Raw genomic sequence first — 13,273 nt, 5'->3', positions numbered from 1 at the left:
GTTTGCACTGCTGCCTCACAGCGCCAAGGACACGGATTTGATCCTGGCCATGGGTCACTGTCCATGCGGAGTTTGCACATTCTCCCCATGTCTATGTGCGTCTCACCCCCAGAACCCAAAGATGTGCAGGGTAGGTGGATTGATACTGGTTCTTGCAAATCAGTCCATAATTTTCCATGTTTTAAAATTCTATTTGGAATAATTGATTCTATAAGCTTGCCCACCAATGATGTTAAACTAACTGATCTGCAATTGCTGGGGCTATCCTTATTGAACAAATGCATAAGATCTGTAATTCTCCAGTCCTCTGGCACCTCCAGCAAAGACTGGGAAATTATTGCCAGCTCCACTGTAATTTACATTCTCACTTTAACACTTCCTCCTTATCAACTAAAAATAATAATTTTTATTATTGTCACAAGTAGGCTTATATTAACATTGCATTGAAGTTACTGTGAAAATCCCCTCGTCGCCACACGTCGGCGCCTGTTCAGGTACACGGAGGGAGAATTCAGACTGTCCAATTAACCTAGCAAGCATGTCCTCCGGGACTTGTGGAAGGAAACCGGAGTACCTGGAGGAAACCCACGGAGACACAGGGAGAACATGCAGACTCTGCACAGGCAGGGACCCAAGCCGGGAATCAAACCCGGGACCCTGGCGCTATGGAGTAACAGTGCTAATCACTGTGCTACCGTGCCGCTCTGGCGACAAAGTTTCTTAATCTGCCTCCATGGCCTGGGTAGCCTCTATATCCTTGGTAAAGACAGACAGTGACTTTAGTTTCATTTTGAACAGGGTGTCAGTTACTGTGTCTCATTCTTGAAAAGCTCTTTCTTCACATTTAAACAGGTAATGGTAAGTGGGGGAAAAATGATACGCAGTGACCCCAAAACAAGGTACTGTCGACATTCAGATAAAAGCAAATTACGACAGATGCTGGAATCTGAAACAAAAGCAGTAAAAACTCAAGTATTTCAGCAGGTCTGACAGCATCTGGGGAGAGAAAGGGAGCTAATGTTTTGAGTATGGATGGCTTTGACAAAGAGTCATCCAGACACAAAACATTTGCTCCCTTTACTCTCCACAGATGCTGTCAGACCTGCTGAGATTGTCCAGCATATTCTGTTACTGTAGACATTCCCTGTCTGCCCAGTTCTATTTTGAAGTCAGCCCCTGAATTGTGTGGACATAGTTTCAGATTTCCACATTTGAAGAATAAACGTTGAAATATTTGCTCCACACCCACAGGGTCTCATCTGTTTAAAGCCACAAACAGAAAGGTGCAGTTTTCTCCTGGAGTTTGAGACAAATTAGCTTTCAAAATGCTGCAGAGTTTCAACCAATGAGGAAGATCCGAGCTCAGGCCCGCCCCTCATTCACTCTGATTGGTTGGTGGATCAGCCGCTCCCGTTCAGGCAGCCAGGTCCGTCCCCTCTTCGTATTGGTCTAGAGCTGCTGTCAATCAACCTGGCATTGTGATGCAGGGCATGCGCAATGCGGCTGCTATAGTTGGGCACCAGGCGCGGGAACGGAGTTTGGAGCATGCGCAATTCCAGTGTTGGCCTCGGGAAGGGACTCCTTTGTCCCGGAGAAGCGGAGTCAGCGTCAGGCGGTGGGTGGGAGGATCCGCAAACCCTTCAGAATCATTGTCAGCTCCCTGGTTTGCAGCTGCCGGGAACAGGCCCAGGTTAACCCTCCTACTTCAGCGACTGGAGGATGGTTCACACCAGAGGAGGGGGACAGTAAATAAGAGCTGACACTTTGGACTCAAATCAATGAGGATTCTGATCTCTGGAAAGGAAGGAAACCCTGGGAGGTGGGCGGGGAGGATTCACAAACACCCGCTGGAGGCCCCAAACCCCCAATAGGAACCTGCAGGTCCCGAGTTTGCAGCTCCCGGGGCTTGTTTACTTCTTGTGTGTCCCAGTGAGCGGGCATCAGGGTCCCAGTGACCAGGACAGAAAATGATTGATTAATTGATTTTATTCTCACTTTGCAAAGAGGCTTGAGAACTGAACCCAGCCAGAGTGGAGGCAGGAGGTAAACTGTAAGGAAAATAATTGTGAAGGTGCTGTGCTGGGTTTGACGGGCTGACCAACTCTCATGGTAAAAATTAAGGGTGGTGTTTGCCGGAGCTGTTGGAACATAGAAGCGGTAAGGAACATGGTTCTGTGCAGTGACAAAGATCCAATTTATAGTACAGCCAGCATCCAGGCAGCATGCAGACTGGGGCAGTGGACTCAAATACATTTCTGTAAAATATGGGACTATTAGTCACCCTGGGATTTGCATTCAGCGTGGGGTGCAAGAGAGTGTATGGGTTTACTGTTTTGCAGGTACAAATGAGGAAAATATGTTGTATGTTCAGGATTTCTCTCTGTATAACGTTTTGTAAACTTCTTTTCCAGGGCACTAGAATGGGTGGATTTACAGACAGGAAGCTCAAACTGAACATCACAGCATGACCTGACAGAGTCACCGAGTCGCCACGGCCAGAATATCATTAGTCATTGAATTTGGAAGGAGAAATGTTTGTGTGTTCTGCCTGTGTGACACCATTTCAAACATCATTGTGACTGGAAAAGCATCAGGACACACAATGGAATGAGAGTGTTCCGGTTAATTGACTGTACAAAGAGCTTCAACCAGTGAAACATCCTGTAAAAAAAATCACACGATTCGCAGCAGGGAGAAACCGTACAGGTGTTCTGTGTGTGTGGACAAAGCTTCAACGGACTGTCCAAACTGGAGAGATATGAGGAAACTGGCACCATGGAGAAACCGTGGAAATGTGAGGACTGTGGTGAAGGATTCAATTCTTCACCCCGGCTGGAAATCCATCGACGCGTTCACACTGGGGAAAGGCCGTTCAACTGTTCTGTGTGTGAGAGGAGGTTCACTCAGTCATCTGCCCTTCGCTTACACCAGCGAGTTCACGCTGAGAAGAAACCATTCAGCTGCACAACCTGTGAAGAGAAATTCAAGTCTTTATCCATCCTCACTGAACACCAGCGAATTCACACGAGTCAGAAACCATTCATTTGCTTTGTGTGTGGGAAGGGATTCACTCAGGTATTCACCCTCCAGACACACCACCAAATGCACACAAATGAGGAACCATTCAGGTGCATCACCTGTGGAGAGAGTTTCAGCCAGTCAACTGACCTCAGTGAGCACCAACACACTCACACTGGGGAGAAGCCGTTCACCTGCTCCGTGTGTGGGATGGGATTTCCTTGGGCATCCCAACTGCTGACACATCAGTGGGATCACACCGGGGGGAGACGGTTCTCCTGCTCCTTGTGTGGAGTGGGATTCACTCAGGCACAACACCTGCTGAGACACCAGCGAGTTCACAAATGACCAGGGATTGGAATCTGCTGTTTTGCTGCTGCTAATCGCATCCAGGATTGATAGTCTGACAATATCTGGTTTGATTCTGCTGATGTTAACAATCCCTACAACTGGCTGCAGTTTAATATCCTGAAGATATCAATGATTTTTGGGACTACTGTGTCCCTTTTTAAAAGCCCCATTTGTGATTTTTTTTCCTTAATTCAAGAACTCTCAACATGAACACATGTACAGTAAAATTCTGAACTTGCACTTCAATCCTAACTTGATCTTTGATGCAAATCAGTGTCTAAAAGGTTCCACTGTTTAACATCTCCAATTAGAAAGTGCAGATTAATCCTTGCTGACAATTCTTACTGACTTCTTCAGTGTTATGTCCATTATGATATTAAATTGTGAAGGAAGCGAAACAAACTGTGAAATATTATACATGTACTTTAAAAAACGCTTAAAAACCTGAACATCAACATTAATACTGATGAAGTTTGTAAGTCGCTGAGTTGAATCATTTCTGACACAGCAACAGCAACATTTGGTAAAGGTGGAACCCACAACAAAGACTGGTTCAGACTCACTCGGCTGAGATGACATCTGTCATTGAAGCAAAAAGCAAAGTCGACCTGATGTGCAACATAAACCCAACAGCTAGAACACTGCATTACTTGAACGTAGCCAAGACAGTTGTGTAAATATCAGGGAGATCCTGTGCAAATAAACATTGGACCAGCCTCTCTCAATAATTCCAAGCTGCCTGTGACAATGGAAATCTATGTCTGATGGGATCAAGAGGGATCTTTATCCGACCATCACCAAAGTTGCCCGGCTGAAATTGGCAGCTGGTGAAGTTCTTACCAACAGAAGTAAACAGATGTTCTGCTGGGTTGATCATGGCTGTGAGCTGGACGTCTCCCAGACTCTGATTGCCTCTATTGCAGCTCCTGTCATGGTTGAGTTGGACAAGGAACCCTCACCACTTGAACTTGAAAATGTCATTCAGAAAGGCACCCGGCAAGGATGGGATTCCAGCTGATCTGCTTACACACGGAAAGTCCCATCGGCTGTCGCACCTTCATGACCTCCGACGTCTCTGATGAGTGACAGGAACCATTCCATACGTGTGATGCAAAATCATCACAATATATAAAATCAGCAGTGACAGAGGAGATTCCAACAACTATAGGGACACCTCACTCCTTAACATCACTGGGAGGACCTTCACTCGGGTCATGTCTAAAAGATCCATCTACTTGCAGATTGAATGTATCCAGAAGCACAGTGCGGTTTCTCTGCTGACAGGTCTGCAGTGAACATGATCTTCTCCACACACCAGCTACAAGAGAAGTGAACAATTGGTATTTAATCTAAAATGTCTATGCTGAGAAAAGTGAAACGTTATCATTACTGAGTGAAAGTGAACCTTTCAGTGTGAATCACAATTTAATTGTACAATTGGAAAAGGCACCAAAATGTTTGATTCCCTCAAGACAAACTTCAGCCTTACATAGAAACATAGAAAATAGAAGCAGGAGGAGGCCATTCGGCCCTTTGAGCTTGCTCCATCATTCATTATGATCATGGCTGATCATCCAACTCAGTAACCTGTTCCCCGCTTTCCCTCCACATCCTTTGATCCCTTTTGCCCGAAGAGATGTATCTAACTGCTTCTTGAAAGCAGACAATGTTTTGTCCTCAACTCTTTCTGTGGTAGCGAATTCCACAGGCTGACCACTCTCTGGGTGAAGAAATTTCTCCTCATCTCTGTCCTAAGTAGTCTACCCCATACCCTTAAACTATGATGCATGGTGCTGGACTTCCCGCATTTACTCTGTCTAGTCCTGTTAGAATTTTATAGGTTTCCATAAGATCCCTCTCATTCTTCTGATCACCAGCGAACATAATCCTAACTGGCTGAATCTCTCCTCCTATGTCAGTCCCACCATCCCAGGAATCAGTCTGGTAAACCTTCGCTGCACTCCCTCTATAGCAAGAACATCCTTCCTCAGATAAGGAGACCAAAGCTGCAGACAATATCCCAGGTGTGGCCTCACCAAGGCCCTGTATAATTGCAACAAGACATCCCTGCTCCTGTACTCAAATCCTGCTAATAAGGCCAACGTACCATTTTTCTTCTTCACCACCTGCTGTACCTGCATGCTTACCTTCAGTGACATTTCCACCGTTTCTCCATGGTGCCGATGACCTTGTGTCTCTCCAGATTGGAGCCTCATTCACACACAGAACATCGTGTACAGTTTCTCTCTGCTGTGAATTATGTGATGTTTTTTCAGGCTGTGTAACTGGTTAAGGCTCTTTTCACAGTCAGCTCACTGGAACACATTCACTTGCATATGTATGTGTCTCGTTGCTTTTTCCAGTCACACTGACCTTCCCACAGATAGAAAACAAACATTTCTCCTTCCACATTCAGGGGTCGATGATTTTCATATCCTGACAAATCAAAAGTCTCTCAAAAACCTTGAGTTTGCTGTCTGTAAGTCTTTCCATTCCATACCCTGTAAAAAGAATTGAAGTAGAATGAAACTCAATAGACGGCACAAAAACAGGTCATTGTACCCAGTGTCAGTGTATATATTCCCCATGAGCCTATCACTTCTCTCTGTCAGCAGGTATTTCTATTCCTTTCTCTCTTGTGTCTGCAACTTGCTAAGTGCATTCATGCTGTTTTCCTCAACCAGTCCCTGTGGCAGCAAGTTCCACACCCTCTGGATAAAGACATTGAATCTAACCAGTACTATCCTGTGTGGCCGCAGAGCAATGCTGCCTCTTTTCTCAATTTCCTGCAGAGGCTGAATCATTGTTGATGAAAAAGCATTGAGCCCAGCAGCATTACTCTTGTCTGATCATCTCTGCAAAGCAGGCGTACCAGCAAAGTCAGCTCAGCCTTCACAACACTCACAATACAGCCGATACCTTGTCAAGGAACTGCAATGAACCACAAACAACTATTTGTAGGAATCCCTGTCTGCCTATCCTCCGGTAAAACATCTTGAGATGTTAATGGCGATATGTGAATTAGATGAGGTGTTTCTTCATTCAAGTTTGTAAATTGGAATTCTACACCCTTGAAGGCTGTGGATGCTCAGTCGCTGAGTATATTCAAGACTGAATTCAACAGATTATTGGTTACAGAGGGAAAGAAGGAAAATGGCGACAAGGAGAAAAAGTGGAGCAGGCTCTATGTCCTCCAACTGCTCCTGTTTATTCTGCTCTTAAGTGGCTCTTGATGGACCGTGTCCTCTTTACATTTAGTAAAATGACCAATAACGATTTCGGATTTTATTTTGGTTCCATTCAGGTTCCGAGAATCGTAGAGATGCATTGCACAAGAGGGGGCGATGGGGGTTGTTCAGCCCATCTTTCCTGTGCTGACTTTTAGAAAGAACGGACTTGTTCAGTCTCTCATTCCCGTTTTGTGTCCCTAGCCATGCACCTTCTCATCCTTAGGTAACTATCCACTTCTCTTTTAAAATTAATTAGTGAATCGTATCGCTGCCTTTTCAGGCAAATCCTGGAACTCACTGAGTTTTGCTCAACTGCCATTGTGACACAGGTAGTTCAATGAAGGTTTTGCAGTGGGCAGTATGAGAGTATTTCAAAAATATCAACAGAAAAATATGTTTGAATATTAAAATTATTGGATGGGAGGGTAGAGCTGGTCCAGGGTTCAGAATGATTTTTCTCCTGGTCACTGGGACCCTGAAGCCTCCACTTCCTGTTCCCTCACCAAAATGGCCGCACATGCACCGCTTCTACCAAGTTTCTACTTTGTTTCTACCAAGATGGCAGCTGGTCACCCTGGGTCAGTGGGCCGACACTAGACTCTGGACACTTTGGAAGCAGAAGGGGACAAATAGAAGTGGAGAGACAGGAGGTGAAGGAGAAAAATGTTATACAACTACAACTTGAACAATAACTTTGACAGAATCTCAAACCCCCAACTTCCCCAAAGTAAGAGGTGTATATGAAAACCACCACCTCCAATTCACACATCGTCCTGACTTGTCTGACATCCAGAATTGGGTGAACAGACATTTCCTCCAATTAAACATTGGAAATAGTGAAGTCATTGAGTTTGCACATTCTCCCAGTGTCATAGAACATTACAGCGCAGCACAGGCCCTTTGGCCCTCGATGTTGCACCGACCTGTGAAACCACTCGAAAGCCCATCTACACTATTCCCTTATCGTCTATATGTCTATCCAATGACCATTTGTATGCCCTTAATGTTGGCGAGTCCACTACTGTTGCAGGCAGGGCATTCCACGCCCTTACTACCTCTGACATCTGTCCTATATCTATCTCCCCTCAATTTAAAGCTATGTCCCCTCGTGCTAGACATCACCATCTGAGGAAAACGGCTCTCACTGTCCACTCTATCTAATCCTCTGATCATCTTGTATGCCTCAATTAAGTCACCTCTTAACCTTCTCTCTAACGAAAACAGCCTCAAGTCCCTCAGCCTTCCCTCATAAGATCTTCCCTCCATACAAGGCAACATTCTGGTAAATCTCCTCTGCACCCTTTCCAATGCTTCCACATCCTTCCTATAATGCGGCGACCAGAATTGCACGCAATACTCCAAATGCGGCCGCACCAGAGTTTTGTACAGCTGCAACATGACCTCATGGCTCCGAGTGTCTTGGTGGGTTTCATCCCCACAACCCAAAGATGTGCAGCGTGGGTGGATTGGCCACGCTAAATTGGAAAATAATAATTGGGTACTCTAAATTTATTTTAAAAAAGAAATAGTGAAGCCATTGTCTTATGGCCCTGCTACAAACTCCATTCTCTAGTCACCATCCGCCTCCCTGGCAACTGTGTTTATTTTATCCTTTCACAGGGAGTGGATACTGCTGGGAGAAATCATTGCCCACTCCTAATTGCCCTCGAGAAGATGGTGGTGAGTTGTCTTCTCAAACCGCTGTAATACATGATGTGTAGGTTGAGCCACAGCGTAGCCAGGGTGGAAGTTCCAGGATTTTCACCCAACAACAGTGAAGGAACAGTGACATAGTTCCAAGTCAGGATGTTGTGTGGCTTGGAGGGGAACTTGCAGGTGATGATGTTCTCATGTGTCTGCTGTTCTTGTCGTATGAGGTGGTCACGGGTTGAAAAGTACTGTCTAAAGAGCCTTGATGAGTTGCTGCAGTGCATCTTGTAGGTGATACGCGCACTGTGTGCGACTAATGCAGATTTCAATGTCATATTTGACCTGAAGATGAGCTTTTGACTACATATTTGCACCATCACTAAGACTGTTTATATCCAGCTCAATAATATTACCTGACCGAGCCCTCACCTCAGTGTGTCTGCTCTGAAACCAACTGTTATCTTTAAACTTGATGATTCCAACACACTCCTGACCAGCATCCCAACTTTTATCATCTGTAAACTTGAGATCATTTGCTGCCCATTTTCTCATTCTTGCCAATTCCCTTTTCACTTGGCGTAGTCTTATCAACTGGTTGAACTGTTGATTACCAGAGGCAGCAGCAACACATCCAGCTCTACCTGGCCCTGCTCTCCTCTGCCTAAACTGATCACTATTTGAAAATGAAAATCGCTTATTGTCACGAATAGGCTTCAATGAAGTTACTGTGAAAAGCCCCTAGTCGCCACATTCCGGCACCTGTTCGGGGAGGCTGATATGGGAATTGAACCGTGCTGCTGGCCTGCCTTGGTCTGCTTTAAAAGCCAGCGATTTAGCCCAGTGTGTTGAACCAGCCCCTGGTTCTGGATTGTTCCTGGAAGCAAGGACAACCCAGATTCTGTTCTTCATGATCATCTTCTTAAATCTCTCTCCTGACTTCGAACAAGTGCAAGGAGCTCATTGATTTCTTTGTCACTGACACTGAGATCATCCGTTCAGCTGAATCTACTTCCAAAAGTTATTTGTGAACTCGCCTGTGTCTCATTAGGTTTTGTGACAGCGTGAATCTCTTCCCACACATGGAGCAGTTGAAAGGCCTCTCCCCGGTGTGAACTCGCTGGTGGGTTAGAAGGTCAGGTGAATTAGTAAATCTCTTCCCACACTTGAAGCAGATGAACGGACTTTCCCCAGTGTGACCACGTTTGTGATGAACTGCTGAATCCCTTCATACACACAGAGCAGATGAATGGCCGCTCTCCAGTGTGAATTCGCTGGTGTGTGCGAAGGTTGAACAATCGATGAAATTGTTTCCCACACATGGAGCAGGTGAAAGGTCTCTCCCCTGAGTGACTACGCAGATGAGTTTCCAGTTGGGATGGAGATATGAATGCCTTCCCACAGGCCCCGCATTTCCATGGTTTGTCTATGGTGTGGATGTCCTTGTGTCTCTCCAGGTTGGACGATTTCCCACCTGTAGATTTCAAATTTCCCATAAAAAGAGTTTATAAACAGCATCACTGTCAATACCGAATAAAAATGAAGGCGAGACAATTCTAGTTTGTATGGAACAGGTTTTCTGCACTTGTTTCTGCGAAACAGTAAATCCTCATCACATACGTTCTCCCTCCTCCCTATGCTGGAATCCAAACCCCAGGGTGACAAACCAGCCCACATTTTATGGGCCATATTTGAATCCACTGAGATTTGCTGCTTGGGTGTCTGACTCATCAACTGGACCTATGTAGAACTCTGTTCCAACCGTTCTGGCAGCCAACCACCCCCTCCCTGGCCTCACATTTCTGTCAGCAGCCCACCCAACACCGCCCACCTCTTCACGCAGACCCGTGTAGGCTTACCTTTAATTTTCACCATGAGAGTTTGTCAGTCTGCCAAACCTTTCAAACCACCTTCAAAATTCCTTTCCTTACAGTTTACCCGCTCCTTCCACTCTGGCTGGGTTCAGTTCTCAAGTCCCTCTGTGTAGAGTGAGAATAAATCGGTAATTTTCTCTCCTGGTCACTGGAATCCTGATGCCCCGCCCACTCTGTTGTTTCACCAAGATGGCCGCAGCTGAAGCAAACAAGCCCCGGGAGCTGCAAAATCAGGATCTGTGGGCTCTTCTTGGCGGTTTGGGGCCTCCAGCGGGTGTTTGTGAATCCTCCCCACCCACCTCCCAGGGCTCCCTTCCTTTCCAGAGATCAGAGTCCTCATTGATTTGAGTGCAAAGTGTCAGCTCTTATTTATTGTCCCCCTCCCCATCCTCTGATGTGAACCATCCTCCAGTCGCTGAAGCAGGATGGTGACCTTTAACCTGGGCCTGTTCCTAGGAGGGAGAAGCCCCGCAGCTGCAAATCAGGGAGCTGACAATGATTGTGAAGGGTTTACGGATCCTCCCTCCCACCGCCTGATGCTAACTTTGCTTCCGCGGGACAAAGGACTCTCCTCCAGACGAACAATAGCATTGCACCTGCGCGCTACTGTCTCACCTCATCAACCGCACTCCCTCCGTGTCCCGATCAGGCAGCAGAATGTGGCGACTTGGGGCTTTTCACTTCATTGTAATGTTAATGTGAGCTTACTTGTGACAAGAGATTATTATTATGAAAGACAGACCTTTCAAATGTCTAAACTGTGGGAAATGCTATAAAACGTCCAGTGAACTGATGTCCCATCAGCTTGTTCACACTGATGAGAGACCGTTCAGGTGCTCTCACTATGGGACTAGATTCAAGCGATCGGAGCAACTCACTGTACACCAGCGAATTCACACTGGGGAGATCCAATCTTTCCTCATAGTTAAAATTCTCCATCCCTGGTAGCATCATCATAAATCTCCTCTGCAGCGGGCAGCACCATGGCACAGTGGTTACATTGCCTCATGGCGCCGAGGTCCCAGGTTCGATCCCGGCTCTGGGTCACTGTCCGTGTGGAGTTTGCGCATTTGCCCCGTGTTTGCGTGGGTTTCGCCCCCCCACAACACAAAGATGTTCAGGGTAGGTAGATTGGCCACAATAAATTGCCCCTTAATTATGGGGAGCTGGTAGAAGGGCTGGGGGCCCCACTCGGGCTGGAGGGTTTGAAGGCCATGCAGTCGGGCAAGGCCTCGGGACCAGACGGGCACCAAGCCGAGTTCTATAAAAAATTGTCTGGAATATTGGGGCCGGTGCTGATGAAGGTCTTTAACGAGGCCAAGGAAAGAAGGGCTCTGCCCTGGACAATGTCACAGGCCATGATCTCGCTCATTCTGAAAAGGGACAAGGACCCGGGGCTATGTGGGTCTTACAAGCCGATTTCCTTGCTGAACGTAGATGCCAAACTTCTGGCCAGAATTTTGTCCTCCAGGATTGAGGTCTGTGTACCGGACGTTATAGTGGAGGATCAGACTGGGTTCGTTAAGGGCAGGCAGCTAGGGGCCAATGTAAGAAGGCTGCTAAACGTGATCATGGTGCCCCCGGAAGGTAGGGAAGTTGAAGTGGTGGTCGCGATGGAAAAAGCCTTTGACCGAGTCGAGTGGGATTACTTATGGGAGGTGCTGGAGTGGTTCAGGGTTGGAAGGGGCTTTGTTGACTGGGTTAGGATGGTGTACCGGGCTCTGGTTGCAAGTGTACGGACAAACAGGACGACTTAGGACTATTTCACACTGCACCGGGGGACGAGACAGGGATGTCTCCTCTCCCCACTGCTGTTTGTGCTGGGGATAGAGCGGCAGGCAATTGCTCGGAGGGCCTCAAGGGGCTGGAAGAGGTTGATCCGGAGGGGTTGGGGACCGAGTCTCGCTGTATGCGGACGACCTATGTGGTAGCCACCACGCTCGACTGTTGTATGTCTCAGACCCAGAGGAGGGGATGGAAGAAATTATGGGAATTTTAGGGGAATTCGGCCGGTTTTCGGGGTACAAGCTTAATATGGGGAAGAGCGAGATGTTTGTGGTCCAGGCGAGGGGTCAAGTGAGGCGACTGGGGGAACTGCCGTTTAGAGTGGTAGGGGGCAGTTTTAGGTACTTGGGTATTCAGGTGGTGAGGGATTGAGGCAGGCTTCATAAATTGAACAAGGCCCGGTTGGTGGAACAGATGAAGGAGGATTTCCGGAGATGGGATGCGCTCCCGTTGTCTCCGGCGGGTAGGGTGCAGTTGGTAAAAATGATGGTCCTCACGAGATTCCTATTTGTTTTCCAATGCCTCCCCATATTCATCCCACGGTCCTTTTTTAAGCGGATCAATAAGATTATTGTGGGCTTTGTGTGGGGGGGCAAGCCCCCACGGGTGAAGAGGGCAATGCTCGAGCGGAGTCGGGGGGGGGGATGGAGGGCTGGTGGTGCCAAATTTCAGCAATTACTGCAGGGCGGCTAACATTGCCATGGTTAGGAGGTGGCTGGTGGTGGTGGGGGGGGGGGGGGGGGGGAGCCGGCGTGGGTGCGCCTGGAGGCGGCTTCTTGTAAGGGAACAAGTCAGGGGTGGGCATTGGTAACAGCGCCTCTGCCGTTCCCGCCGGCGTGGTACTCCACCAGTCCAGTGGTGGTGGCGGCCTGAGAGTCTGGGGGGAGTGGAGGAGACATGTGGAAGCAGAGGGGGCATCGGTATGGTCCCCAATCTGCGATAACCATCGGTTTGCCCCAGGGAGGATGGACGGGGGGTTCCGAATTTGGCGGAGAGCAGGGATTGAGAGGATGGAGGACTTGTGTATTGAAGGAAGCTTCCCGAGTATGAGGGCGCTGGAGAAGTTTGCATTGGCTGGGGGAAATGAATTTCGATATTTACAGGTACGGGACTTTTTGCGGAAGCAGGTACCAACCTTCCCACTCCTGCCGTTAAGGGGAATTCAGGATAGGGTGGTTTCTAGAGGATGGATAGGGGAGGGGAGCGTCTCAGACATATATAAAGAGCTTATGGGATTGGAGGAGAACCAGACTGAGGAGTCGAAGCAAAAGTGGGAGGAGGAGCTGGGGGGAGCGACAGGTGTGCGAAGTGCGCGGGGGTGGGGGGCAGCGAACCATATCCATATGTTCTGGGCATACCCAAAACTGA

General features: G+C 47.6%; 1 protein-coding gene across 3 annotated transcripts in view; it reads left to right on the top strand.

The window, feature by feature from the left end:
- LOC140420262 (uncharacterized) overlaps positions 1 to 12,538 on the top strand; it is a 40,506-nt gene extending 27,968 nt beyond the window's left edge. For 2 of the 3 annotated variants that reach the window (XR_011946251.1, XR_011946252.1), the window contains exon 4: positions 2,412 to 12,538. The gene's annotated coding sequence lies outside the window, so the exon portion shown is untranslated. Of the gene's footprint in view, positions 1 to 1,621; positions 2,044 to 2,411 lie in introns of those variants that run through there. The other variant, XR_011946253.1, reaches the window with a different exon arrangement.
- The last annotated feature ends 735 nt before the right edge of the window (positions 12,539 to 13,273 follow it).

The sequence above is a fragment of the Scyliorhinus torazame genome, chromosome 5, assembly GCF_047496885.1.
Source record: "Scyliorhinus torazame isolate Kashiwa2021f chromosome 5, sScyTor2.1, whole genome shotgun sequence".
NCBI lineage: Eukaryota > Metazoa > Chordata > Chondrichthyes > Carcharhiniformes > Scyliorhinidae > Scyliorhinus > Scyliorhinus torazame.
This window is presented reverse-complemented; position numbering and strand designations above follow the sequence as displayed.